Below are 26980 nucleotides of genomic sequence, written 5' to 3'. Positions count from 1 at the left end.
CTCTCCATTTATTCCTCCATCTTGTTCTATAAAGGAATTGACATACTAACAAGAACATATATTTCTCTGTGTATGTTGGATATACAAGAAAAATAGAAATACGTATTTATAATGAAAAGATAAAGTAGATACTTAATGTCAGAGCTCTGCATACATTTTTTTTTAATATGCTTGTGTGTGTGTGTGTGTGTGTGTGTGTGTCATTAGATAGAAACCCATAAGAATTAAGACCAGGAAAAACGTAGATTAACTGGAAGGTCACAGCCAGGGAGACAGTTAGGATATATATTCAGGCCATAGAGCGGTACAGTTTACTGTATGTGAACCACAGATTTAGCTTTGAGCTAATGAGTGGTCAAAGCAGGAAAAAAATGTATGATTTACACGGTTCATGGGGTCCATAAGGAGCAGGAGACCAGATGCTGAGTGCTTTTCCAGGCAATTAGATCTGAAGGAAATTTCTTACCTGGGTGGTCATCTACAAGACTGAGCGGCGAGGGAAGTACGTGGCATGTGAACCACTGTTCTCTGTCCCTCCTCCCATGACAGACATCACTAATCAATCACAGCTCTTTCCCACTGAGGCCAGAGAGAGCCTTCCAGCCTTCTAGCATGGTGGTCCAGGCAGCCGTTACCAGTGATGTTGGGTCAGGATGCAGGACGAAACCCGCTTGCCATTCCAGCTCTTGGAGTAATGGTGGTGTCGGGAGTCATGAGGGAATGCTGAGTGGAGAGCCACACGAAGTCAGGGCCAGCACCTCTGCAGGGGTGGCATGAGTGGATACCATGTCCTGTTGTCCTGTTGTCCATTGGAGGTGTGTTCACTGTAAAACCTGGACAGCTGGAGGGACCCATCAGGGTGATGGCACATGCTCTGTGTGTTTGGAGGGACTGAGGGGACACACTAGGAATTTCTGACTCATCACAGTTGCTTACTTGTTCCGCAGATATTTAGCAAATGCCTACCATGTGCCTAGAAAGAGTGCCTGACCCACTGTCCTCACTCCCTCATCCCAGTTCAACATCACTTCCTCAGAGACGACTTCCTGACTCCTCTGCATCAGAGCTCACAAATCACATCACCTACACCTTTCTCCCATGGCCTGTATCACTGTGTGTACAGATGTGTTTAGTTCTGTTTATTTGTTTAGTGTTCCCCCCGCCAAGACATGAGTCTCAAGGTGGCAGGGACACCGTTGGTCTTGTTCATGGTATCCCCAGTGTGAGCACAGGGTCCAGCACGTGGTAGGTGCTCAATACATATTTGTGGAATGAAGGAAGGAAGGAATGAAAGAATAAAGAGGGCACGAAGATGAAGTGGACGATAGAACATAAATATCACATAAGGTGGCAAGTGCTCTGTGCTGCAGGGAGGGGACAGGCGAGGAGCTAAGGGACTTCAGAGGAGGAAAGGCTTCTTCCAGAGGGAAGGGGAGAGCAAGGAAGGCTTCAGGGTGAGCAGGACCCTGTGCTGGGTCTGGAAGGATGAGCAGGAGCCGAGCAGGGAGGCAGGGCTGGAGGAGAGCAGAGCCAGAGTGACTGTAGGGTGCTCCTGGGGCAGAGCTGGGGAGCAGGAGCAGCGACACCAGGGAACGTGGGTCTGAGCCAGCTGCTGGAGCTTTGCCCACAGGCTTGATTTGGGCAGCAGAGGGGGAGACAGCAGATTTGTGAGCGGAGCAGGGATGGGGAAGGAAGGGCCCCAGGCAGGAGAGGCAGGCTGGAGGAGAGCCACAGAGATCAGGGAGGCCTGGGGGCTGGAGGAAGATCAAGGCAGTGCCTGGGGGGAATGCACAGCCTTTGCTCCCGGGACTTGGTTTACATCCTTCCTCTCCCATGCCTGACGACCCTTGGGGACCCCCTTTGGGCAGGCTCTGGCCCCAGGACCCCAGGCCAGCCCCAGCCATGCTGCTCCCCTCCCCCTAGCCTGGCCCAGCTCTCTCTGGCGCTCCGAGTAGCTAGTTCACCCAATTACACTGTTGCCAACACATTTCTAATTTTAAAGTCAAATGTGTATGGATCATATTCGTAGCATAGAATCTTGAGCATAGTCTTTGATCTTCCAGATAGAGATTGATTTTCCTAACTTCTTTCCTCCTGAGCTCTTTAAGGTGTTTTTTCAGTCACATATCTAGGGAACTTTTATTTTCTATTTATATTAATTATCAAATTACTCCATTTCACATGAGTCATTCAGTTGATCCTTTTTGGCCTCCTTCTTGCAAACCTCACACATGGATTTGCTAAGCAGTTTGGCACCTACTTCCACATTCAGACACCCTCAGTGAGGTTTCTGACTGGAGATGCAGCGGCAATGGGGCCTCGTTGCTTGTGATTCCTGGATCCTAGGATGACACTGGGTGGAGAGATGCTAATGGATGCACACGCTCCTCACATATTAGCGTGGAAGGTTCTTGAGGCGGCATGCAAGGCCTCCTTTCCACGTTCATTCTGGTTGTGCTAACCCGGAAGACTAGCCAGAGCTGGGCGGTCAGGGGTGGACAGTGGAGCCGGAATGTGGAACCTGGGAGATGAGCCTTTATGCGTCCCTGGGAGTGTGAACACGTGGGGAAACTTCCTGCAGCGGTCTGGGTGGGTGCTGAGACAGGAGAGGCTGCCGCACTATCCAGGGGCCGTGGAAGAAGCCCGCAGTGGAGGGCTCCCTCTGGACCATGAGACTGCCACACAGGAGCAAAATAGCCCTAGGAATGAGCATTGGGGCTTCAGAGGAAAGCGGCTCCTGCCTTGGCATCTCGGGCCAGACAGCTGCTGGCACAAACTCCAGAGGGGCAAGTCAGCACAGGAGCAGCTCACTCTCAATGCTCCTGTCATTTCTGTTAAGACGTTTGTAAGAGGCTCACTCAGGGTAGTTAGTGCGGTGCATTCTTATTCCTTCCTGCTCCTGGATAGGTGACTTACTCAGGACACTCGACTGCAAATGACAAAGACCCAACTTAAACTAGCTGAAGCAAAAAGGGGACTCTGTAGACCTGACAAGTTGGGAATCACAAGAATGGTTCAGGCATGGCTGGATCCAGCAGCTGACAACACCATCAGGGTTATCTCCCTCCATCTCTCAGCTCTGCTTGGCTTTATTCTCAGGCTGTTTCCAAGCGGCCACAAGAGGGCCATTAGCCATCCCAGGCCAATGCTGTTCTTAGAGCTTGCTGTCACAGAGAAAGAGGGTCTGTCTTAGTAACTCTGGTGACAGCCCAAGGAAGACTCTGTATGTCTAGGCCTGGGTCACATGCCAGCCCTGAGCCAGTCACTGTGCCCAGAGGGTGGGGATATTCTAATTGGCGGGCCCCAGCCATAATCACCCTGAGGAAGAGGGAGGGGCCCGTTTCTCCCACCTAGAAGAACTGAGCATGATTTCCTTGGCCCTGGGGAGGAAGTCATTCTTAAAGAGAGGAGTGCTGGGCAGACAAATGTACTTCCATTGTGGAAGGCCAGCAGAGGCCCTGGGTGCACAGCCATCTAGAGGCTGAAGGAAGTTTTCAGGGCACCACCCACGTGGCAGGGAGGCAGCATGCCTGCTGTCCTCCGTCGAGCAGAGGTTGTACACTCAGACGTCTTCATGTCCTCGGGTCTGGTCCATCCTGGACCTTCAAACTGAGCCGGCCTTTCTGTGCAGCAAGCTGCTGGGAGCATGTGGAAACCAACCTCTCATCACCATGTCTGTCCCAGAGGTTGTCTCCAGGCTCTGACACCACTTTTCACATCTCTTTGGGCTCTGGTCCCTGGATCCACAAATCTGGCTCTGATGTCTGCATTTGGCCCCCATCCCTGCTGAGGTTTGAGTCTCTTTTCTGTATGCTTGACTTGCCCCAAGGCTTGGCCTGATTTTGGTGTCACCTGCAGTTTCTATCCTGTGGCCCTGCCAGGGGAAGGGCAGGGTGGCCAGGCTGGACCTGGCAGGGGGGATCCTCTCCTCCGTCGCTTCTCCTAAAGTCAGAGTGAAGGACCAGCTGGTTCCTGGCACACCTGGGTATGTGGCGACTGCTTTCCACAAACTCAGAGAGACTTACATCATATTCTGCTGTGTGATACAACTGGCAGCACACAGTAGCACTTCGCAACATTTTTAGCTACAGAACCTTTTCTTCAACAGCTATCTTCCCTGAAAATCCAATATATGAAGCTGACAAGAGCAGAGTTGCCCTGGGCTAGGTTGGAATACGCCCCCTTCATCCGTCTTCCCAACCTATTCCAGATCAGCAGCCCCAAAGAGATACATGGTACCCCCGAGGACTCAGTGGAACCCAGTTTGAGAACCTCTGCATGATTCTCTCCAACCATCCCTTTTATTAGCACCTGCTTTTGTTCCCCATGGGGGATAACCGCTAGATGTGGTGTTTTTCTTCCCACCATGCCATTTTTCCTATCATGACCTTGTTCAGACTCTGAAAAGGTCGATAAGGAGATCCTCCTTGACCCCGCGGGCAGGCATCAGGGTGTAGCGCTCCCCAGCCACGCAAGGCCTCCCTTCACGACCCTCGTCCTCCTGAGCTGCACGTGGGAGGCTGCTCCATTTACGGCATTGGTCAAGTGAGCTGGGGAGCCACACCCAGATGCATGTCCCACCCCCAGCTGCAGAAGTTTCAGGAAGTTATGAGAGGCTGACGTCCTGTGGATGAGTGCTGCCAGGAATGAGTATTTCAGGTACCTTCCCATAAAATGTGCCCTTTTTAAACAATAAGATCCTTGAAATTTGTAAAAGTGGCCAGACTTTAAAAAAAAAACCCCACCACCAAAAAGGATGCAAATGTTCCCAAACGAGGCCTCCCTCTAATAGAAATTGTCCTTCACCTGTTCAGGTTTAGAAAACTGTCGTCAGGGACCTCAGATTGGTCTGGGCGGGCTCAAGCTGGGCTGCCGTCCAACCCAGGAGAATCCAGGCCTTGGTTTGGTTGCAGCTGGGCCTTCCTGCAGCTGCCACTTATTGACTTAAGTCGGAGTGATTCAGATCTTCATCAGGGTCGTCCCTGACAACGCGTGGTGGGCGGGCCAGAGCCTGACCTCCTCTGCCTGGGACGCCAGTAGGGCCAGGCCCCCGGCGAAGCCCCCTAGGTTTCTGGTAGGTGTTTTGGGGTCTCCGACAACGAGGGGACAGGAAGATGACTTTTTGTATTTTCTGGAGCCGGGGCTTTTCCCAGAACTTTGCTAAGTCCTGGGAAGGGCGTGTCTGTGCTGGGAGAGTGTCGTTAATGGTTGACTTGCTTTTTCCGGGTTACCCCAGGGCCTGCTCTTCCCAGGAAGAGGCAGCAGGGCTAGGAGAAGAGCCGGGAGTCTCCCATCACCTCCCTGACAGTTGCTGCACTTTGTGTCCTGTCCTCTGAGAGACCCCAGGGGACAGGGGTTGATTTAGGAGTGGCAGGCAAAGGGGATGTGTGTTTTGGGAGAAACTTGGGTAGCAGGTGGGCCCAGGGTCAGGTGGAGAATGGGACCATGTTATTACAACTGACCAAATTGGAACATTCTGTCCATTAAATGTTTTTATTGTACATCATGCTTTGTGTAATACTGGAAGAGGGGACACAGCCCCCCAGGTGATGTTTGGGGTCAATGTGCATAAGACTCACAAGTCCCCAGATGGTTTATGAGACAGGACCAGAAAAAACCAAGGGCCAGAAGGAGGCAAAAGTAAAGAAATGCATAGGCATTGTTTCTTAGTGTGTGAGAGAATTTTAAATATATTATACAGTAATATTAAGTATTCTACACAGATGAGTGTTTAAAACGTTTTAAGGATTAAGTAGTTATTTTCATGTGCATTAGAACAAAACTTTTTAAAAAGTTCCCTTCTGTTTATAGCAGATGATATGGTTTTCTATTAATGGTGGTGATACTAAGTTTCCTTCGAAAATAACTTTAGGTTAAAGGGTGAGTTTATTTAAAGGAGAATATTAAGAATAGTATGGATGGCAGGTGTCATGGGAATGCCTGAGGTTTGGGAATAGCGTGCTGGAGAAATTCAGAGGCTCTGAAAGGAAAGGGCTCACGGAAGAGTCAACTGGGGTTGGGGAGGAGTAGGATCCAGCCAGGTGGAGATGGGAGATCGTGATCTGTACTGGCCGGTCCAGAGGTGTGTGTGTGCAAATCTTGGTAGAATCCATTATAGCTGGGACGTGTGAGTCCTGTAGGGTGGGTCTGGACTATATTGTGGAGGATCTCAAATCCCAGGGTACGGACTCCAAACTTAATTCAAGGTGCAGTGGGAGCCATTGAAGGTGCTGTAGTGGGGGAGTGGTTCATGATTGTCCTTAAAGAGACTTACTTATTTGTAGTGGATACCAGGGCTGGAGGGAGGATGACCAGCCCGGGGCCTAGGAAAGAGAGCATAAGAGGCCAAACTCAGGCCAAGGCTGAGGACCAGCAGCCCAGCCACCCGGCCCATCTCCTGCCGTCTCTGGCCGACAGCGTGGAGACATTGGAGAAAGGCAGGTCTGGGGTGGACGAGCCAATTCTAGGTCTCTCTGTGCGGAGGCCTGGAAGGGAGGTTCCTGGTCTCCTGGCTAAGTGTGGAATGTTCTGGGGGATGTGGGTGAGGTCGGCTGCAGGAAGCTCCTCTCTGGGTCAGAGAGCTGATTCCTGCAGGAGGAGGAAGCTCGCAGTTTCCTGTCCTAGAGTTTGGCCCAGGCAGTCTGGCCGAGAGCCCCAGGCCAAGATTTCATTCATCAACCAGGCCTGCCATCATCTGGGTCACAGATTTTTTTTTTGTTTAACTCTCTCATTTCTTCCTTCTAGTGCAGAAAAATTCACCAGGAATTCAGAGACAGCCTTGGTTTAAAAAACAGGGTTGTTTTTGTTTTTTCTTTTCCTTTGAGGGTCTACTATGTGCCAGGCACTGTGTTTGTAACTTTCATTCTGTTGTCAGAGTTCACCCTGAACAAAGCCTGCTGGGGAAGGTATTATTACTTGCATTGTACAAAGGACGGAACAGGGTGTGGGGAAATTTAACCAGTCCCAAATGACACAGTCGATTGACTGCAGAGCCTGGTTCCAAACTCACACACTGGTATTGTTGGTAGGAGTGAGAATGCGGACCAGATATATACCTGAGAGAAATAACTCACCGTCTGCCCTCCCCTGTCTAGTGTGGGGTTGCTCCTTGCAGCGTGGTGGGTGTGTCTGTAAAAGGGGTGCTGAGCACGCAACAGTGTTGCCGTGGGAATTACATGAGTTATGCTCTAGCTAAGGTGCTGTGTAAGTGTTAGCTGCTCTTACTGCTAGTGTGGCGAGAACTGGAGTTTATGCAATCCTGCCTAGTCACTTAGGGTGGGGGAGAACCATTGTTTTAATTTTGAAATAGTGCATATGACATAGAATGGGAAAATTTGACCTCGGAGACATTTTGCCCTCGGGCTGGCTATGTCTGGTCTGACCTGGATGTCGGGGGATGTGTGTATAGTAAGGAAGGGGATCTGTGTTCGCTTTCCCCTGTCACTAGTCTTACTTAGGTGAAAGCTTGAGAATAAAGGTGCACTTCGCTGTTTTCACGGGCTCCCAGGAGGCCCCTAAGCTGGTGCCTGAGAGCTGGGTCCTAACTGCCTGTGACGCCAACCAGCCGTCTTTTGAGTTACTGTCCAGCTCTAAGATTCACAGAGGCTTCTTCATTTCTGGCAGTTCTTCCAGGACAACTCTCTACCTGGAATGCTTGCCTAAAGCCTGCCAAGGCCCTACTTTTCCCTTTCAGCGCTTTATCAGACCCTCCTCCACTTGGAAGCCCTCTGGGATTGCCACAGAGAGAAATCTCCAGTCTGCCCTTTGCTCTCACGGTTCTTTGCATAGTCCTGGCCTGTATCAGAGCCATTGTCTGATTCATTCAGGATCCATCCCACTCATGTACAGTCTGCGCTGGGTATTCACAGTGAACAAAACAGAGGTGGCCCCTCTCCCTGTGGACTTTACAGAGATTAATAAGTAAGCAAAGAAATAAATGCACACATTCAAATTGTGATACACGCAATGAAGAAAAAGAATTGGGAGCTAGTATTTGTCGACCTTTCCGTCTTCAGCACTAGGCTGTGTCCCCCGTGTGGGCTGTGTAGGGAGGAGAGAGAAGACACTCTGGAATAAAGACATGAACAGGATGCACTGGCCTCCTTTGCCGTCAGGGATGGTGAGATCAAATTGTTAACTGGCACAAAAACATGTTGAAGGTAGGACACATTATACAAATCTAACTTTAATAGTATTTGTAGTATCACAAGACTCTTTCCCATAGATGAAGATTAGAGTAGTATTTTCCTCTGTAGAAGGAAATTAAAAAAATTTTTCCATTGCACTGGTAGCATTTGACTTTCCTTCAAAACAGTTTCAGTTTAAAAACAGTTTAAGTTTACAGAAAAAAAAATTGAGTGAAACGTACAGAGTTCCCAGATGCCCCCTTACCTCCCCTAGTTTCCCATTGTTAACATCTTGCACTGATGTGGTACATTTGTTACAAGTGATGAGGCGATAGTGAGACGTTATTAACTGAAGTCTGTAGTTTACATTAGAGGTCACTCTTGGTGGTATATTTTATGGATTCTGATAAATGTATAATGACATGTATCCACCATTACAGTATCATACGGAACAGTAGTTTCACTGCCCTCAAAATCCCGTCCCCCACCTATTCATCCTTCCTTCTCTCTCCCCAAACTTCTGATCTCTTTACTGCTGCCAGAGTTTTGCCTTTTTCAGAATGCCGTATGGTATGTAGCCTTTCAGTTGGCCTCTTTCACTTACCAATATGCATTTAAGTTTCCTCCATGTCTTTTCATGGTTTGATAGCTCTTTTTTTTTTTTTTTTGATAGCTCATTTTTTATTGCTGAATTTTATTCCATTGTCTGGATATACCAGTTTATTTATCCATTCACCTATTGAGGGACATCTTCATTGCTTCTAGGTTTTGGCAATAATGAATACAACTGGTATAAATGTCAGTGTGCCACTTTGTGTGTGTGTGTGAATGTAGGTTTTCAAGTCTTTGGGTAAATACCAAGGAATGTAATTGCTGGATCATAGGGTAAAAGTATAGTTAGTTTGGTAAGATACGGTCTTCCAAAGTACCCGGACCGTTTTGCAATGAACGAGAGCTCCTGTTGCTCTGCATCCTTGTCAGCATTTGGTGTTGTCAGTGTTCTGGATTTTGGCCATTCTGATAGGTGTGTAGTGGTATCTCATTGTTCTCTTGATTTGCAATTCCTTAATGACATATGATATTGAGCATCTTTATGCTTATTTGCCATCTGTATGTGTGAGATATCTGTTCAGATCTTCTGTCCATTTTTTAACTAGGTTGTTTTATTTTTGAAAAAAAAAATTGTGTTTTCCCTATTTAGAATCTTATTCATTGTCTCTGACTTGCCTGAAAGGATAAGGAAAGATTGTGTGGATAAGGAAAGATTGTGTGTGTGTTTGGGGGTGATTGGGAGAGGAATAGGCCCCAAACACACAAGTTCTGTTTGATGTCAAGAAGTTGGGATACCCTTGAGATTTAGAGCTTGAGCCTGGAGTTCAGATCCTAGGCTTTGTCCCTAACTAACTGTGCCTTTGTGTGCATCATTCACTTCTCTGAGCTTGTTTGCTACCTGTAAAATGGAGCTGCTAAAACCTTCTGTGATCAAGGTCAATTCCCGTCTCATAGAACACAATAGTGCCCATGTGTATTTTTGCAAAGGAGGAACTTTTGTGTCGTGTTTAGGATAGGATTTATATGTATTTTCCACCTACGTTTCATTGTTGTTATATCCAGCTTGGGTAATAAATATGAATGATTCTTTAAAAAAAAAAAAAAAACCTGCTGTGAAAAATAGAGGAGATGGGACTGTAAAGCACTTGGCACCGAGCTTGGCAAGCAGTAAGCGCTCAGTAAGTGGTGGTTCTTCTTGTGGATAGTCAGCAGACGTACTTTTCGCTTCTCCCGTGTGACATTTTGTGTTTCCCTTGCATCCTGGTCTTTGAGACCCCAGAACCCACTAGAATCCCATTTGTGCTTACAGTGCAAGGTTGGGGTGCACGTGCATGTGGGGAGCCCTGGCAGTACCCCCTTCCCCAGCCTCCTCTCACTCCCTTGTCGGGAGCCCCGTACTCATTCACTCTCCTCTTCTTGGTCACCCCTTCTTCCCGCCGTGTCCCCTGGACTGCTGTTTCTCCAAGCCTGGCTATGTGTGTAGACACCCCAGCTGCTCCCTCTTCTGACTTCTCTGAGGATGAACCCTAGGCCCGTTTTGTGTGAGGGAGTTCCTGCCGGTGGCAGTGAGGCAAAGTCAGAGAGGCGGGAAAGTCAGAGACTGGAAAGTGCCTGGGCTGATGGGATCCTCCCTGCAGTGGCTCCAGACTGGCCGGCTCCTGGCTCCTTTAGAGATGGGCCTGTGGGTTGGTTTCTGAGTTGGCCTCACCAGCGTGTCCCCTGCTGCCCTCTGGCCAGGGAAGCAGCAGTTCAATGGGTATGATCACAGTGAGTGGGTGGGTAGCGGGGAGATAGGATATTATGTACGGACCTCCTTGGTCATTGAGAGAGTGAATGAATTAATACATGTGAAATGCTTATAACAGACCTCATGTTCAGTGTTGAATAAGGATGTTAGCTGGTATCATCTTCATCTGCTCAGATCCTTTCCACCAAGGCACCCCCGCTCCCACTCCCCTCCCCTGCCTCCCACCTCCTGCCTCGCGCTGCTTCAGTTCCCTCAGGTGAGCTTGAAGACTTGAAGGGACATTTTGGAAGAGGGCATTCCTTAACCCAAAGGAATGACCTGTTTATTCAGTTTAGTACAGCAGTGTTCATTGATGCTCCCTGCCTGTGCTCTTCTGGGTACCAGGAATTCCAGGCTAATAATATTGATGATGATGATGATGATGTGATGATGGTAATGGTGATGATGATGGTGACGCTGGTGGTGATGATGATAATGATAACATGGTGATGATGATGGTGGTGGTGACGATGATGGTGATAGTGATGATGATGGCGATGATGATGATGTGATGATGGTGATGATAACATGATGACAGTGATGATGACAGTGATGGTGATGTGGTGATGGTGACAATGATGGTGATGATGGTGGTGGTGATGATGAGGCAATCCTGCACTGAGAGTGCACAGTGTTACTGGTCCTATGCTAGATTGGTTACATGCGCCACTTAAATCAGGGTTTTTTACACTTGCCACTGGGACATTTTCAGCTGAATAACTTTATATTGTGGGAGGCTCTGCTGTGCATTGTATGATATTTAGCAGCTTCTGGGCCTCTACCCACTGAGTTGTAGCCAGTGGCACCCCTGCCCTCCAGATGTCTCCAGACATTGCCAGGTGTCTCCTGGGGAACAAAAAATACCCTGATTCAGAACCACTGATCTAATTTGTTCTTCCCAACAAGCCAGGAGACAGCTACTCATTTTACAGGTGAGGCAACCAAGGCTTAGAGAAATGAAGGAAGCGGCCTAAGGCTTAGTCACTGAGCTAGTCATTCACACAGCCAGAATGCAGATCCCAGAGGCCTGACCCAAAGAACAGACTCAGAATGAACCAGTGCCCTTTATTATCTGGCAGAAGAAGAGAATTCATCAGCCTTTGGCAGGGCCACCTGGGGTATGTGACCAGGTTGGGGCCTTTTAGTCAGCCCAGGCATCTGTTGCCAAATTCGTTTGGAGCTAATAAAAATGTTGACTGCTGTCCATTCCCTGACTCAGTCTGAACCCAGGGAGCTGAATGCATTTATGTGGAGACTGTCTCCACAGGCCCCCAGCCTTGGCCGTGGCAGGGAAGCCCCACTGCTTCCTCCTCCCTCGGACAGCCCAGTCGCCTGTGGACGCCTGTGGGGAAAAGGAACAGGCGTGGGTGTGTTATTCTGCAAACGGGGCCTCCTGGGAACATTCTCCCACTGAGGCTGGCAATCTGGGTTTACGGTTTGAATGCCCAAAATACTCATTTGTGATTTTACTTTTTTTAAACAATAATTTAGTATGAAAAATTTAAACTTTAAGGCAGGGTTGAAAGCATTTTGCAGTGTACACCTTTATGCCCACCCCTTTGGGTTCTGCTATTAACATTTTACTACACTTCTGTTTCCCTTGCCTGCAACACGGGTCAGCGTCGTTTCTGGCTGGTGGGTCAGTGAGCACGCTATAAATTCTCCACAAGGAGAAGACATTAATAACCTAGACAGTGGTTATGAGACAGAATGGTCTTCATTAACCAGGTTAATGGGGGGAGATAAAGGGTCTTGCGTGACCCTACTCACTGTTTAAGCAAAACTAATGAAAACAAGTTACTAAGCAGATTGGAAAGTTGTTGCATTAAATATGTCATCTAGTATTTAACCCACACCATCTTAAAGTAGAGACATAATACACATGAAATTGTTTCCAACAAACAGAAGTCATATAAATTGTCTGACATCAAGAGGGCCACGTTGGTAGAATTCTAGATTACATCCTCTCTTTCCTTGTGTGGATCATCCTTTGTCTCAGAAATAAGCGAAGACTTTGGCAGACATTCTCACCCCTTCCTCCACTAACTCCTGCTCCCTTCAGCCTTGAGTCCATGTCAAGAAGTGGGGGAGCCCCACAGTCACCCTGAATCCCCTCTCACCTTTCCCAGGTGGCCCTCAGCTGCTGATCTGGGCAAGGACAGGATGTTCCTCGACTGTGCACCATCCTATGAGGCCACCTCACATCACATATCACTTAGTAGAAGTGATTCCAAACAATAGACACCTTTAATCAAAGTTGTTTGTTTTTTAATTATGAAAAAATTTTAAAGCTTTTTATTTTGAAATTATTTTAGGCTTCTATAAATGTTGCCCCCAAAATGGTACAGAGAGTTCCTGCAGACCTCTCACCCTGTTTGCCCCGTTAACATCTGATGTAACGATATAACTGCCCCTCATTTTTTCCATATCATTCATGACCTTCACCTTTCCAAAGAGTCCTGGTCAGTTGTTCTGTAGAATGTCCCTCCAGTTTGGATTCATCTGTTATTTTCTCATGATTAGATTGTAGTTACGCATTTCTGGCAAGAATATCATCAAAAGGATGTTGTGTCTTTCTTAGTCCATTGTATCAGGAGGGACATGTTGTCCGTAATACGTCTTATCACTGGTGATGTTAAGTCTTGATCCCTTGGTTAAGGCAGTGCCTGCCAAGCTTCTCCTCTGTAAGTTACTATTTTTTTTTAACTTTGTAATTAATAAATATCTAGAGGAGACAATGTAAATGTCCTGTTTCTCCTCAAACTTTTGCCTACTAATTTTAGTATCCATCCATGGATCTAGCCTGCAACAGTTATTACTGTAATATTTTAATGCTGATTCTTCTGTTTCCTTCATTCCTTCTATACAAGGCATACCTCAAGTATATTGCAGGTTCAGTCCTAGACCACTACAGTAATAAAGCAAATACTGAAATAAAGTGAGTCACAATTTTTTTTTTGTTCCCTAGTGCATATAAAAGTTGTGTTTACATGATATTGTAGTCTGTTGAGTGTGCAATAGCATTCTATCTAAAAAAAGCTATATACCTCAATTAAAAAATACTTTATTGTGAAGAATGGATAAAGATGTGGTATATACACACAGTGGAATACTACTCAGCCATAAAAAAGAAGGAAATAATGCCACTTGCAGCAACATGGATGGACCTGGAAGTTGTCATTCTATGTGAAGTAAGTCAGAAAGAGAAAGACAAATACCATATGATATCACTCATTTGTGGAATCTAAAATGAACTTACTTATGAAACAGAAACACACACAGACATAGAAAACAAACTTAAGGTTACCAAAAGGGAAAGCAGGGGAGGGATGAATTAGGACTTTGGGATTAGCAGATACAAAGTGGAGTGCAATAAACTGAGGTCTGCCTATGTTTATTAACTGGTGCCCTTCTGTAGGAGAGAGTTGTCACCCTCCCATGTTTACTTATTCAATTACTTATATCATAGGGGCTCAGATAATTATTTTATCTTATTGGTTATAATCCAGTACTATTTTTTGTTGTTGATGTTCAAATTGTTCCAGCTGGACCCATTGAGAGCTCATTATGGAAGTTGTGAAAGTTTTCAACCATTACAGGAAAAAAATTGACAAACAGTACAAAGAAATCCCTCCACCTAGATTTGGTAATTCTTAGCATTTGACCATGTTTGCTTTCTCTCTCTCTCTCTCTCCCTCCCCTGCCCCTCTCCCACGGTGTTTTCACAAATGCACCATCTGTTGTTTTTTTTTTTTTATTGAGGTTAATTTGCAGTTAATCTGTCCCCAGACCATCAGGGGGTGACAGTAAAATGTAAGTGGCCAGCTCTTTGTCCCCTGGAGACTGTGCACCTGGCTGCCCTGTCCAGACCCCCAGTTCATTCTCCACTGTGCCTCATGTTTTCTTTTTTAAACAGCTTTCCTTATTGAGGTATAAAGCATATACCACATAGGTCACCCATGCGAAGTATACAATTCAGTGGTTTTTAGTATATTCGCAGACAGGTGCTGCCATCACTCCAGCCAGTTTTAGAACATTTTCATCTCCACAAAGAGAAACCCCACATCCTTTGGCTCTTACCTGCCCACCCCGCCAATAAGCCCTAGACAATGGCTTGTCTTTCTGTCCCTATAGATTTGCCTGTTCTGGACCTTTCACATAAATGAAGTCATACACTATGTTGTATTTTGTGGCCAGTGTCTTCCAGCATAATATTTTTGAGATTCGTCCATGTTGAGCATGAATCATAACTTTGTTCCTTTTATGGCCAAATAATATTCCATTGTTCAGTTACACCACATTTTGTTTATCCATTCATCAGCTGATGGACATTTGGGTTGTTTCTACCTTTTGGCGATTGTGAATAGTGCTGCTGGGAACATTTGTGTACTTTATTTGAAAACCTGTTTTCAGTTCTTTAGGGTATGTACCTAGAATTAGAATTGCTGGGTCGTATGGTAATTCTATAGTTAACTTTTGGAGAAACTACAAAACTATTTTCCACAGTGGCAGCACCATTGTACGTTCACACCAGCAATGTATGAGGGTTCCGATTTCTCTGCATCCTTGCTAACACATGTTATTTTCCACTTTTTAAACTATAGCCATCCTGGTGAGCGTGGAGTGGTATCTCCTTGTGGTTTTGGGTTGCATTTCCCTGATGGCTAATGATGCTGAGCATCCTTTCATGTGCTTTTAGGCATGTATATATCTCCTTTGGAGAAAAGGCTATTCAAGTTCTTTACCCATTTTTTTAATTGAGTTGTCTTTTTTGGTTGAGTTGTGGGAGTTCTTTACATATTCTGGAAACTAGACCCTTATCAGATATATGATTTGCCAATATTTTTTGTCCATTCTGTGAGTTATCATTTCACCTTCTTTCTTGTCCCCTCTCCCTATTTTATGAATCATTTAGTTATGTGTTTCACTCTACATGGACATTAGAAATGATTACCTGGGGGGAGGATGTAGCGCAAGTGTTAAAGCACGTGCTTAACATGCATGAGGTCCTGGGTTCAATTCCCAGTACCTCCTCTAAAAATAAATAAATAAATAGACCTAATTGCCTCCCTCCTAAAATAAAATATTTTTTTTAATTTTCTGTTTGGGTGCATTAAAGACAATTGAACTGTAAACATACTTGTACAGATCTTTTGTTGCACATGGGAACACGTTTTTGAGAGGTGAAAACATTTCCAAGACCAGGGTAACAGTTTTTTGTTTGTTTTTTTTTTTTAGCATTCTTACCTCTCAGGACTATGTAGTCACATAGTCACCTTTAGAGACTCACACCCATGAGACTCAGGTGGGCTGTGCCGGCTGTCTGGGCCTGGGTGGCAAGGGACAGGCCATGAGGCCACCTGTTTTGTTCAAGATCTTGGAAGGCAGTACTTATTAATAGACCTTTTTTCTTTCAAATTCCCGAGATAGACCTGAGCCATAAAAATCAGGACAGTAATTTGAATCAGGTTTGTGGCAACAGGGAAGTCAGACATAAGAGGTGAGAGTCAGAAAGCAACAATAATTCTGCTGTTTATGAAATTTAATAAAAGGTATGTAGGGTGAGCATTTGTCTTTTAGTATGTTTCTGTAAATGTACCATAAAAATATTGAAAGAGATACGTATTCAGGAAAACATTTCGGATTAGGGTTAGTCCTTTAATTTTTTTTTAAGTGTTGGTGACATCCACTTTATTTTTTTTTCTTTTGTTGCTTATGCTTTTGGGGTCATATCTAAGAAACCACTGCCAGATCTGAGGTGGTGAAGATTTGCCCCTCTATTAACTTCTTTTTTTTTTTTAACAGTTTTTATTGATTTATAATAATTTTACAATGTGTCAAATTCCAATGTAGTGCACAATTTTTCAGTTATACATGAACATATATATATATATATTCATTGTCACATTTTTTTCTCTGTGAGCTACTGTAAGATCTTGTATATATTTCCCTGTGCTACACAGTATAATCTTGTTTATCTATTCTACATTTTGAAATCCCAGTCTATCCCTTCCCACCCCCCGCCCCCTTGAACTTCTAAGAGCTTTATAGTTGTAGATCTTATATTTAGGTCTTTGGTCCATTTAGAGTAAAATTTTTAAGGGGTGTAGCATAAGGGTCCAGCTTCATTCTTTTGCATGTCGTCATTGCACCATTTGTTGAAAACTCTTCTTTCTCCATTGAGTGGTTTTGACACTCTTGCCTAAAAATCAGTTGATCATAGATGCATGGGTTTATTTCTGGACTCTCAACTCTGTTCCAGTGCACGTTTGGAGTGTCATCTGGGCCCAAGAGTGTTGGTCCAGTAGGAGCAGTCAGACACATCCATAAATCACCAGAAACTGGGAAGTGCTGGGAAGAAGTAAAAAGTGAGTGTTTGTAAAGATACTGAGGAGGGAGCAATTGCTTCAGGCTGGGGCAGTGGGTGTGGAGCGGGGAGCAGCAGGAGGGCTGCCTGGAGGAGACATGGGCTTGGACACAGGGGATGATGCCAAGTGTTTCCATTTGGAGAAAATTTGGCTAGGTGATGTAGAGCCAGTGAATGGCCGTGCACTTTCCTGTGAGGATGTTGGGCTTGATTTGAAAGTGTCTGAGCAGAGCCAGGCTTTTGCAGGGCCCCTTTGGTGGCAGGATGGGCTAGGTCTGAGTAGGGGAGCCAGGAGGCAGGGGAACCATTTAGGATCATACTATGACTCAAGTCTGGGTGAGCAGCTGGGTCAGGCCGTGGGAATGGTGGGGAGCAGGGGCTGTCAGAGACCTGTGGCTTTGTGCCAATCTGTCTGTGGGCATACATGCAGCCACAGCAGCATTTGAGGCCCTGCCGCCCTTCTCCCGGGCCTCGCACCTCTAATCCCAGCTGCTGCCTGCCTACTCTGGGAAATCCATGCCAGCCTGCCTCCTCGGCAGTACTTCCAGCTCTGGTCTGGCCCCAGTAACCCTGAGCCTTCTCAGAACTCCTGTTCAGCCAATTCCTGCAGGTCTCAGTTTCCGTGAACTCCTGGCACACTCTCGAGTGCTGGGAGCATGGGAGAGGGAGAGGCTTGGAGAATACGCCCTGGCCTCCTGCTTTCATTTGGCCCCACACGCTGCAGCCAGGGCTCTTTGGAGGCAGGGAGGGGGATAGAAAGTGCCAGGGGCCAGCTGTGTGGCCTTGAGCAGGTGGCTGCACCTCTCAAGCCCCTTCTCTGGATGGGGAGGGTGATCGTGCCACCCTCCTTGGGATTGCGGCGAATTTCAGTGGGTCGGCTGCCTTCCCTTCCCAATTGGTAGCTCAGGGCCAGGCTGAGCATGTGCAGATATGTTTTAATTTGTGGGCACCTCCTAGAAGACTCGGAAACCACTGGCAAAATGCTGGTGGTTCTGTTTGGCCTTTTCCCTGCTCATCTTCTCTTATCAAGCCACGTTTTGGAGGTGGTCCCTGCTCTGACTCTCAGGGGCCCCCCACCTCTCCCGAGTCTTGAGCAGTCCCCACCGTGGTCACTTGTGATGGGCACCCCCGCTTCTTTGGGGTCTTAGCCTCCACCAGAGGAACAGGGAGCGGGCAGAGAAGTTGACAGCTGGCACTGGGCAGCGCCATACTTAACCTTGGAGCTGGAACAGAGAAACGTCTGTTTGTGTTTCCATGAACGAGAGGGGACAGCTGGCTGCAGATAGCAGCTGGGTCAGTGGGGTGGCCTTGGCTGCTGGCCTTAAGCAAACAGCCCGGCTCTGGGGACATAGGCAGGAGAAGGATGAAGGACCTGGCAGAGCCCAAGTAGGGCCACCTGAGAGCTGGTGTCCTGTGGGGCCGGGCAGAGGCCGCGGCGGGAGGCAGCGGTGCCGGAGCTGCTCCCGGGGACCTGAGCGCACGGAGGATGGCCCCTGTCAGCACACCTGAGGCTTGGGTGAGAAGGGGTGGGCCTTTTTTCCTTCCAGAGGCTTCTCTGCTTCATGAAGAGGGTTCTCTTGGGCTCCTCTGACAAGCAACTCTCAGGTGTGATTTCCTTGGCGAAAACGCCATTTGCCTAGGTCTTTCCACACAAGTTGCATCGATGGGAGCAGGCTTGCATTTGTGCATTACAAGGCAGATAGCATTCGCACCCCTCACCGTGCTCCCCGAGCCAGGTGCCTAGCAGCCCCTGGGAGGACTGGGAGTTTTCTGAGCAGAATCCCCCAGAGCCACGGACTCCTGCTTACCCTGAAGGCTGGATTTTATACTGGTAACCTTTGAGCTGAGTTCTGATTCCATCTCCTGTTCTTTATTTTTTGTGCCACTGACCTCTTTTTTGACAGTCTGACCCTGTGGAGCCTTTCTCAAAATAATGGTTCTCAGTGTACAATCAGGATTACAGAGGAAACCAACTATATTGATGTATCATTATCAGAATTTTTTTTTTAAACAAGCTTTTGATATAGTCACCTATGGGCTTTTTTTTTTTTTTGAGTTGTTAAGTAAATGGCCTTGCAGTAGGTCTAATAAATATTGTAATTTTAAAGTAGTGATGAGCATAAATAATATTTTGAGATATCTCTCTGTATTGTGATATGAAAATATCTGTGATTCTACTAATGACCAAAACACAGGTCCTTTTAATACAACTGTAGTGTGTTGCCTACTTTCATAATGAAGGGAAATAGATCCTTTTAGTTGCAGGTTAATGAAAATAAAGATGTCATTTGTTCCCACCCAAGTTCACAGCTCCCCGGTTAAGAACTCCCAAGACAAGCAGTGACCAAAGGAGATGGTTTTCCTGAATCCTCTTTTTGCATCAACCATAAGAACTCCCTGTATTAGACATAGACCTTAGCACTCCAGGAACCCCAGGGGGCATTTTAGACTCGTTAAAACATCTGTGCATACATATAGGGCCACTGTGTCTGCTGTCCCCAAACCAAGGCAGGGCTCTGGCTTCTCTTTTTCCCATGTATTATGGGTTGAATTGTGTCCCCCAAGGGGACATGTTGAAGTCCTAATGCCCAGAACCTCAGAATATGCCCTTATTTGGAAATAGGGGCATTGCAGATGTCATTAGTTAAGATGAGGTCATATTGGAATCTGCTTTGGTCTTAATCCACTATGTCAGGAGACACAGGGAGACAGCATGTGGAGACACCGAGGGAAGAATGCCACATGAAAATGAAGACAGAGATTGGTTGATGCAGTTACCAGCCAAGGGATGTCAAACATTGCCAGCAAACACCAGAAGCTAAGAGCAATTCTGATTCCTCTCTAGACACATTCTTCTCTGGATCCTTCGGAGGAAGCTTGGCCTTGCCAACAGCTTGGTTTTGGACTTCCAGGCTCTGGGACTGTTTTAAGCCTCCCAGCTTGTGGTACTTGGTGACAGCAGCCCTAGGAGGCTAATACCATGCAGTCCGGCGGGGAGCGGAGCATTGCTTTGGGCCTGTGAGGCTCCCCTCCTCACTGTGTGTTCGAGGGCGAGTCCTGCCCGAGAAGTGTGGTTGCCCTGCAGTCAGCCGCCGTCAGCCCTGTGATCGTCTTGATCTGGGGCTTCCTCTCGCTCTGTTACAGGCCTTTTAGAAATGACAGAAGTGAGCTGTGCCTCCGGGGACATGCAGGCAGAGCTTGTGGCTGTTAAAATCGGAGGACTGGCACCTGAAGTTAGAGGGGGAGGAAGTGGGATGCTCTGCAGTTCATTTCAGTTGGAAGCTGCAGGTACCATTTCAGCTTGGAAGGGGGAAAATGGTCTCAGTGAAACAAAGAGACGGGCGGTGATTTGGGTTTTTGGGGTGAGGATTTACTTTCCTGGGGAGAAGACCCTGCAGCGATCAGTGGGGCTCCTACCTGTGCACCACGTGAGGACTTCTGGGGGTGCAAGGAGCTGCCCTGGCTTGCTCTGCAGTCAGCTGAGATGTGCCATGTGCCTGGTGCAGAGTCAGTGCTCAGAGCTTGTTTGTTGAATGAATGAATGAGGGCAGTGGAGCTCAAAGTAGTACTTCTTGTCTTTCTGAGGACAGCAGGAGACTCTTAGCCCTGGGACTCAGGGAGGGTGTGCTCTGGAATACATACGCCAGGGGCATCCAGGATTGACTACCTTGCAGGGCACAGACAGGAAAGGCCACAGGAATGTAAACAGGGGCTGCGGGGTCTTAGAGAGCCCCACCTGAGAGGAGGAATCTGAGAGGGCCAGGAAGATAGGTAGGGCCCTCGTTTGTCTGACTCTTACTAAGTCATCCTTAGGAAATGGTAACAGAAGTGAATTCACCCATAATCCCAAACCCTGCTCTCTAACGCATGAACTCTGCATTCTCTTCGTGGGTACATGACTGTTGTCTTGTGCCATCAGCGTGTCTACCATTTAGTGTACCTCTTGCATCTAGTCTTGCTGTAAGCCCTTTTCCGGGTCATTTGTCATTTTTGATATTGATTGTGACATTATTCCTGGGTGTGCCATTGTTGGCCCTTCAAGAGTTAGAGCTCTTTGGGGGTTTCCCTGCAGCATTAGTTGGTGTAAACCTCTTTGCAGAGGGCGCCCCAGACAGGACAGGCAAGACCTGTTCAGTGGAAGGGCCTGCGTGTGGCTGGGAGGAAGATTAAGAGGTGGGAGTGCGGGGGGGTGTCATACTGTGCAGCCTTAAATTCCAAGCCAGGGGGCTGGGCTTTATTGCATGGGCTACAGTAAGCTCTCATAGGCCAGCAATCATTCTATAAAGGTGAACCTGCATCCCTCATCCTGAGAGCTGCAATCTTCATAGGGGTAATGGAAGTAAATACCTCCTGGGACCCAGAGTGGAATGAAACACTGAGGGGAGACAAGTGGGGTCGATTCTGGGTGAGGATTGGGTGGGGAGGAGTTAGAGAATTCCCAGAGGAGGTGGTACTGGGCCTCTGCAGGTAGACGGGATGCAGAGAAGGTAGGTCACGGGAGAAGTTCCAGAGACAAAGCTGAGCAGCCAGAATGCGTCCAGGTTCCCAGTGATGAGACCATGGGCTTTGTGGAGGGATGTGGTGGCAGGTGAGACTGGAAGGGCAGTTTGGGTCAGGTCATGCATGGATGGCCTTGAGCGCAGCTTGGGGTTTTTTGCTTTGGCACTGGGGAGCCATTGAAAGTTTTGGAGCAAGGGAATCGCATGGTCTGACCTGTGCTTTAAGGGTGACCTCTCTGGCTGCAAGGGAAGGGGCTGAGGTGAGCCCTAGGAGGTCCAAAGTCCAATTGGGAAGCTTTTGCCAGAGTATGGGTCAAGAGGGGAAGAATTGAAACTGGGAGTGGGAGGGCTGTCATCCCAGGAAACCGTTCTGGCAGGACGCCTGCTGACAGGGTGAGTCCTAGGGATGTTTGTCAGTCTGTAGCTTCCCAGGGGCTCCTGTCTCATCTCCTGAATGCTCTCTAGCCCTGCCTTGTGCATAATTAGCCCACAGAGAGTTTCCCCTGGGTTTCAGACAGACCTTTGAGGCTTCCTGTCTGAATCTTTCATCCTCTGAGCGCCATGTGACAGGTGGAGGAAATGTTGGTATCTCCGCTCACCTTATCTTGCCGCTATGATCGTGTTTCCCGTATCATAGAAACAGAGCAGATGTCAGGGCCTGTTGCTAAGGGTTCCCTGGAATATTAATACCTGGGTGTAGAGCTGAGGGCTCTCACATGGTGTCTTTGAGGCCTCTGGAAGCACCGGCTGGGAGGCAAGTATTCTTTCATATTCCTCTCTGCCTTTTCTCCCTCCTTTAGACCCTCATCTCCTCCCCCGACACCCCGGCCCAGGCACAGCTAGTTGTCTGGATGGCAAACTCAGCAGCCCCAGTGAATGTGCAGCCGTTCTCCCTGCTCCACCCAGGGCAGACATGACTAAAGGATCACAGCGTTCTTTCCAGAGGCTGAATGCAGGCTCCGGTCCTTTCCCTTGCGGCTCTGCAGGCCGCAGCTTGGATCTGGCACTGGGATGGTGCCCCTTTTCCAGCCCTGCACAGGCCACCTGAGAAGGCTCCAGGCCCTTCCTCTGGCACGTGGGTGGGGAGTAAAGTGGGTTTTTCTTGCTTTTTGTGCTTCTGTTTGTCTCCCTCATGTGGTCTTTTGGCCTTTACACTGCTCAGTTTGAAAATCAAACTCCAAACAACTTCTGGGAAGGGGGCTCAGCAAGATACTGAGGTCAGGATTGGGATTTTGTTTACCAGATGCCATTTGTACCAGTTAACTATTGCCATGGTAATGCCACATAATAATCACTCCCTAACTTGATGATTTCCAACATTTCTTTTTTTCCCCTCCATTTTAAAAAAAACTGAAGTAGAGTTGATTTACAACGTTGTGTTAATTTCTGGTGTACGGCATAGTGATTCCGTTATACATTGTTTATCTGTTCTGTCTGTAGTAGTTTATATCTGCTAATCCTGAACTCCCAATTTATCTCCCTCCTTCCCACCCTGGTAACCATAAGCTTGTTTTCTACATCTGTGAGTCTCTTTCTACAACATTTCTTTTCTTTTAAAGTATAGTCAGTTTACAATGTGTCAATTTCTGGTATACAGCATAATGTTTCAGTCATACATATACACACATATATTCATTTTCATGTTCTTTTTCATTATAGGTTACTAGAAGATATTGAACATATTTCCCTGTGCTATACAGAGGAAACTTGTTTATCTATTTTATATATAGTAGTTAATATTTGCAAATCTCAAATTCCCAATTTATCCCTTCCCACCCCTTTTCCCTCTGGTAACCGTAAGTTTGTTTACTATGTCTATGAGTCTGTTTCTGTTTTGTAGATGAGTTCATTAGTATTTTCTTTTTTCTTTTTTTAGATTCCACATATGGGTGATATGATGGTATTTTTCTTTCTCTTACTGGCTTACTTCACTTAGAATGACCATCTCCAGATCCATCCATGTTGTTGCAAATGGCATTATTTTATTCATTTTATGGCTGAGTAGTATTCCATTGTATAAATATACCACAACTTCTTTTTTTTCAAACTTTTTTTTGAGTTATAGTCATTTTACAATGTTGTGTCAAATTCCAATGTAGAGCACAATTTTTCAGTTATACATGAACGTACATATATTCATTGTCACATTTTTTTCACTGTGAGCTACCACAAGATCTTGTATATATTTCCCTGTGCTACACAGTATAATCTTGTTTATCTATTCTACATATGCCTGTCAGTATCTACAAATTTTGAACTCCCAGTCTATCCCTTCCCACCCTCCTCCACCTTGGCAACCACAAGTTTGTATCTATGTCTATGAGTCTGTTTCTGTTTTGTATTTATGTTCTTTTTTTTTTTAGATGCCACATATGAGAGCAATCTCATATGGTATTTTTCTTTCTCCTTCTGGCTTACTTCATTTAGAATGACATTCTCCAGGGACATCCATGTTGCTGCAAATGGCGTTATGTTGTCGTTTTATGGCTGAATAGTATTCCATTGTATAAATATACCACAACTTCTTTATCCAGTCATCTGTCGCCAGGCGTTTAGGTTGTTTCCACGTCTTGGTCACTGTAAATAGTGCTGCTGTGAACATCAGGGTGCGTGTACACCACTTCTTCATTGCACCTGAGTCTGTGGGTAGGCTGCTGCTCTTGGCCGGGCCTTGTCTTTCATTCATCATGGTTCAGCTGCTCCCGGAAGACCCCTCCACCAACCCTGCACCTGGTGGAAAGATGCACTTTTGTTGACGTGGAATCCTGCACTTGCTGGTGCCTTGTGTTTGCCTTTCCACATGGTGGCCCCTCCTAGACCCTGCGGCTCTCTTCAGCACCTGCCATCCCACCTGCCTTTTTCCCGCCATTCTCCCTGCATCCTCTCTGCTCCTCCCACAAGGTCGGACCCTATGGCTCCAGAAAAGCTCATCCATTCACATCCCACCCTGGGGCGTCAGTCGTGCTCAGTTGTATCAGTGAAAGTGTCCCTGAAATAAAACCAAGGAGGTAAAAATGCCAGGGTCTGAAGGTGGGAGAGGGAACCTCCCCCCGCCAGGAGAAGGTGCGAGTGAGAAGGCGCTGTCCTCGCTTGGCAGTCAGTGTAGGCAGGGCATGGCCCCAGGGAGTGGGTGTAATCCTTCTCAAAGGGCAGTTTGTTTTGCCCTCTGGTATCTTTTTCAGAACCTGGTACATCCCAGAGATAGCTGCAGGCCGGAAGCGTTTTCCACACTTTTTTAAAGTGGTTGTAAGATTTGGAAGGTTGGGTCACACAGCAGCGTTTTCCTGGGTTAGTAGTGATGTGCGCCTCTCTCTGGAGTTTACAGGTATGTTTTCATTTCATCCTCGCCACGGGCCTGTGTGGAAGTGGAGACCCTGCCCCTTTGTGGCGAGAACTTTCGGCTGGCATGGTGTTACCTGACCACCAGGTCCCTTAGACATTAAGTCCACTGCCCCTGTACCAGGGTCAAAGTGCACGAAGTCCATTAAGAGGGCGAAGCCTTCTTTTAAGTAGACTTGAATGTTTGCAGAGAAAAGGTCTTTTTTTTTTTTTTTTTTTTTAGTGATTAGGACTGTACACATTATTAAAAGCAACTTATTGGAGATTGACAGATAGATTCTTCCATCTCTGAGTTCTGAGTTTGAAAATACAAAATCCACATGAGGCCAACAGGACACAACAGAACTTTTTGTAGTGAATGATTCTAGGATGCGCTTTGGAGAAAGCGGGCACGCGGCCTGCAGGTGACACCTTTGAGCGGCTGTGAACGTTACCTGTAGGGAGAGTCATCTCAAAAGTACATTTCAAAAAAAAATGCACTTCCTTTCCCTTTGGGGGATTTATCCTAAGGAAATAATCAGAGGTGGGCGTAAAGATTTATCTCCCAGGATATCCATTTTAGTGTCAAATATAATAGAACAAAATTGGAAACCATCTCTGTGCCTCCCCCATCAGGAAAATGATAAAAGATATTCAGAATACCAAGTTATAAGTAAGAATGATGTTTTTGAGGACTTTCAATAATGTGAGAAAGTACAGTGTGATTAAGACAACAGAACAAACAGCGTATGTGGTGAGAACTCAATTTTATTTAAAATCTCTGCACAAATACCTAGGGAAACATGGGGAGATCTTACATGAAGGTGGGAAGCGTCTTCATCTGTGGGTGGGCGGTGAGTGCATTTGGGGTGCATAGTCTACAGCACCTGGGAGCGACCACAGGAGGTTGCATTTTGACTATTGCCTGTGGGAGTCTGGCTGTGACTCCAGCATTTGCCTGCAGCAGCAAACACCCAGGGTGATGAGCTTTTGACATTAAGGAGAGAACTGATCTCCCTGTAAGAATGTGTTTGCTTTCATAGATCTGCCTCGGAAAGTTGCCTGGGGCTCACAAACCTCCACCCTCTAGGACCTCCTGTTCTGTCCCCCGCAGGGTCCCCAGCTCTCACACTGCAGGGTTTAGAAGTGCAGGGGAGGGTGCAGCCTCTGCTCAGCTTGTCTCGCCCAGCGGGATGCAGGCGGCACCTGGAGGCCCTGTGGGCACACCAGCCCCTCTGCAGGGAGGGGGCTCCGCTGTCAGACGGAGCCCCTGGGCGCTGACTGCCACATGGGGAGTCCTAAGGAACTAACTGCTGGGGGAGTGAACAAGCGAACAAGGGTAGTCAGAGCCCAGCCCTGCTCTGAGCATGCAGGCTTGTCTGAATTCCTGCTTGTCTGGGAAGGGCTCTCTCCTATGAAATCAGTTCCACTGCCGGGTTATTCACTGAACATCTACTTTGTAGCGGGCCCTGTGCCGGGATGGAGGGCAGCCCCCCAGGAGCCCCCAGTCTAGACGGGGAGGATGGAGGGAGAGATGCCAATAGAAGGAAGGTCTTTGTTCCCCAGCAGAACATGGACACGCACACACACACACACACACACACCCCTAGCATCTCTGCTGTCACAGAGGAAGGACCTCCAGCCTGGCCCCATGAACTGCTTCTCCCCTGGGTAACAGAGCAAGGCCAGGCCCCCACTCAGCCCTCTGTCTGCTCCCCTCCTGGCGGCGTCAGGCCAGTTCTGTCCTTCCCCTCATGAATGTGTGGGTTCGCTCCCTACTCTTTACTTCCCCTCTCTAAGCTCCCGTTTTGGTCCCTTGTGATTTGACTTTTGTCCTGGGCAGACTGACGTGTGTTAATCCAGGGGTGCGGTCCATGTTCTGCTCACGTGGACCGCTCTTTGGGAGTCTGAAGGACCTGACTCTTACGAGGGCCTGGTCCTGATGCAGCAGGGTCTTGGGAAGGGGCCCTCCCTGCCTTCGTCCTCCTTGATGTCCCCACTGCGGGGGGAGCAGAGCCCAGGAGGTTCGTGCAGGCAGCTGGGGACAGGGGTGGGCTGGTTGGTCCTGGGGCTGTCAGGTGGCTCAGACTGAAGAGGTTTGGGGAACTTACGCTGACTGTGTTGTCAGTTTCCTAAAATGTGTTTCCCGAGCTGCCTCTCCTCTCTCGCCACCTGTCCTGAGATTGCCCCGTATGGACGAGGGACAGCTGTGCCTTCCGAGGTGCCAGCCGTGGCCTGGAGCCGGCCCCGCAGTCCCTGGACTGGGCCTAGGTTCTCAATCAGAGCCACCACTGTGGATGTGCTCCGACACAAACTTCTGTTGTTGAAGACC

The 26980-nt window shown here is 47.4% G+C and overlaps 1 protein-coding gene across 5 annotated transcripts in view; it reads left to right on the top strand.

The window, feature by feature from the left end:
- The window catches only part of RPH3AL (rabphilin 3A like (without C2 domains)), a 142222-nt gene that overhangs the window by 37545 nt on the left and 77697 nt on the right, over positions 1–26980 (top strand). Inside the window, exon 1 of one of the 5 annotated variants that reach the window (XM_064495839.1) lies at positions 4960–5074. The exons of the other annotated variants lie outside the window; for them this stretch is intronic. The gene's annotated coding sequence lies outside the window, so the exon portion shown is untranslated. Of the gene's footprint in view, positions 1–4959; positions 5075–26980 lie in introns of those variants that run through there. 5 annotated transcript variants of the gene reach the window in all.

This window comes from Camelus dromedarius, chromosome 16 (genome assembly GCF_036321535.1).
Source record: "Camelus dromedarius isolate mCamDro1 chromosome 16, mCamDro1.pat, whole genome shotgun sequence".
Taxonomy (NCBI): domain Eukaryota; kingdom Metazoa; phylum Chordata; class Mammalia; order Artiodactyla; family Camelidae; genus Camelus; species Camelus dromedarius.
The sequence above is the reverse complement of the archived record's forward strand: the minus strand, read 5'-3'. Positions and strand labels throughout refer to the sequence as shown.